This window comes from Larimichthys crocea, unplaced genomic scaffold (genome assembly GCF_000972845.2).
Source record: "Larimichthys crocea isolate SSNF unplaced genomic scaffold, L_crocea_2.0 scaffold239, whole genome shotgun sequence".
Classification (NCBI taxonomy): domain Eukaryota; kingdom Metazoa; phylum Chordata; class Actinopteri; family Sciaenidae; genus Larimichthys; species Larimichthys crocea.
Window position 1 is genome coordinate 399,875 of NW_020853172.1, and position 2,989 is coordinate 402,863.

The 2,989-nt window shown below is 42.9% G+C and overlaps 1 long non-coding RNA gene across 2 annotated transcripts in view; it reads right to left on the minus strand.

Annotated features, from left to right (window-relative positions):
- Positions 1 to 1,468: 1,468 nt before the first annotated feature.
- Positions 1,469 to 2,989, minus strand: part of LOC109138978 (uncharacterized) — a 1,752-nt gene continuing 231 nt past the window's right edge. For both annotated transcript variants that reach the window (XR_003461865.1, XR_003461866.1), the window contains exons 2-3: positions 2,311 to 2,499; positions 1,469 to 1,750 (exon numbers count right to left, since the gene is read on the minus strand). This is a non-coding gene — a long non-coding RNA (uncharacterized LOC109138978). The remainder of the gene's footprint in view (positions 1,751 to 2,310; positions 2,500 to 2,989) is intronic.

The following is a 2,989-nucleotide window of genomic DNA, read 5'->3' on the forward strand; positions in this document are numbered from 1 at the left end:
CTACCAACTTACTGCAACACCTCTGCAGTGATAACATCTAGGCATTTATGTACACAACAAGCTGTAGTTCTGTGACTGGGGCCACATTCACACAGACAGGAAGATACAAATTTTACTTTCCTGTAAGTACAGTCTAATAAAGCAGCATTTGTACAATGCATGTCAATACTGGACAACTCAACACTGCCCAATTACCTGTGATCTACATTTACACAATTGTAAGTTATTTTTTAGGTGTCCCTAATTAAATTATTATTATTATTAAACAAAAAAAGCCCATTTTATATCACGTTGATGTTACACTGACGTGAAGTCAGGTGAATGTGTCTCTGTCATCATGCGTCTGCCAGGCTGAGAGTACCGTGGAAATCTTAACTGAACCTTAATAGTCAGGTTTTAATTCAGCGAGTTAGTCAAACGCAGACATTAAAGGTGTCTAACAACAGATTTTTTTTTATTGAATCTCTTTAAATGTACATTTCATATAAAATTACATTTAATCCACATTACAAAAAGCATGGCGGTTGCATAATTCCTGTCAAAATACCACTACTAAGATATAACAAATAGTAAAGTAATAGACAAAACTAACAGTCAAATAAGATTTTGGTGGCTATAATGAGCTCAGTTCATCAAAACTAAAGGATAATAATGATAGACATCAACTTACAGCTGAAAAATAATAAGAAACATATTTTTATTACTGTGTTGAAGCCTTCACAGTGAACCAGAACAAGTTGACCAAAACATTCCCAGCAACCAGTTCTCCACAGCAGAGTCAAAGCAATGCTTCCTTTTATCTACAGTAGGTGTCTGATTGGAAATCGTATCATAGATGACAGTATCTCGTTGTCTCTATTCTTTCTATTTGCCTACATTTCTCCTTCTGTTTTCTCTCCTTTCTCTCTCTCCTCTTCTCTTGCCTACACAGAGCTGACTGTGTGAATGTTGTCATCATTACCTGGTGATCTGCTTGATATCATTGCTGTCCATTCTGCAACAACACACAGGGCCAAAAGCTTGTCTATGATCCCTTTCCTCATGACACCATACAGGAATAAGTCTGCAAGAGGACTGAACCTGAGAACGAGACAGACAGTGACTCAAAGGTGAGTTTTTCTTGCCTCTCTGAAAGTAACTGGTGACTCTGGGCATGAACAGCAGTTTGTAATAAGCAGCACCCAGAACCAAAACTCCCCCCACATTCTTCGTTTTTCATCAGAGGGGAACAGTGCTGGCAGACAGAGCTTTGAGGGTCCCACCCAGGAAGATGAGGCAGTGGGAAGGGAAGGGGAGGATGACTGCATGATAGTTAAAGGCCTCTATCAACCCAGGAATCTAAAGTGAGGAGAAAGACAGGAGGAATGATCCAGACCAGGACACAGACCACCACAGGGATCTTGATGGTTCGTCTGAAGCGGTACCACAGTGGCCAGGCGATGGACCAATACACTGTAAATGCAAGATGGACACATAGTCTTTGAGGAGCTTCAGAATTATAAAGTAATATAATGATCAGACACAGAAGCTACACACATACTGGATAGACAGATAGTTACCTTTCCAGGGAGACACACACCATGAAGCCGACACTGGCCAACACACCAGTGAAATAAAGATCACTGAAGACCCTTATAGATACCTTCCGATGTTCTGGTGGTGTCACCTCAGCAATCATGCAGCAGAGCTGAATGAGGTCGGTGATGAGAAGGTTGATGACGTAGATCGGAGCAACTTGACCATTTCTCACCTGCAGGAAAACATTGGTAAAAGTGAACAAGCAGTTGTAAACATGTTCTGAACTCCACCTCCTCCCAAATATTTCTTCTTGCAGTCAGAGACATTTATGCATTTTTCATCAAACTCTCATTTGTGCTGTCAGAAATATCAGATATGACACACTGGCCAGTCACTGCAGTAACAAGACTAAGGAGCAGATTTACTGCAGCTTCTGCAGCTGTTTTTTCAGGCACAGATATGACACACTCTGACACAAAGGTCTATCAACACCGCCCGTGGTTCGGTTTTAGCTCCTTGCATCTCTGCACCAAACATTAAATGCACATGACCTTTGACCCCTTAGGCAGCGGTGTGTTAAAAAAACTACATGATCGAATCAAGAATGTTACTACATGGGCTCAAGTTTGTAAAATGCAAGTTGAGACTTAATCATACAAAGTAAATTTTGTAAATGTGTATTCCGTCACAGCTCGCTGACTCTCTCAAGCCAGATCGTGATTCTTTACGGACAGAATGTACGACAGAAATATGACAAATTAAATCAATAAATTTCAGTCATAATGTACGTACCAGAGAATAAAAAGCACAGATGGCCACGAGGGTCAAAGGAAGTCCGATAGAAATGATGCATGGCACTATATATCTGACTGATATGTCCTTTCCACGACCATCGTAGTCGTAGGTGATGTTGCTGTAATCAAAGCTTTCCTCCTGTGAGGTGTTGTTCATGTGTAAATCTTCCATCCTTCACAGTGAAACCTGTGAGGATCCTCCTGGACGTCTCCCCTGGTGAGATGTTCCGGGCACGTCCCTCCGGGAGGCGGCCCCGGGGAAGACCGCAGACACGCTGGAGGGACTATGTCTCTCGGCTGCCTGGGAACGCCTTGGGTCCCCCCGGGGGAGAGCGGGCAGAAGTTGGCGGGGAGAGGGAAGTCTGGGCCTCCCTGCTAAAGCTGCTGCCCCCCGACCGATAAAAACGGTAAAGCGGAAGAAGACGGACGGACCCTTCAAATAACCTACTGATGATGCACACTGGGTTTCAGGCACAGTAGGAACTGGCACACGCACATACCCGTGGACTTTACTGCTTCTGTACCTCTGTGCCACATCTGGATGATGCATGACGCACCTTCTATTATTTAGTAACAGCAGAATAAAGACACATTAAAGCACACATAGAAAAACTCTCGCATCAGCTGTTGAAATAAAGAGTATACATTTACCAAGGCAAAAGAAGAGGTTTCCATCT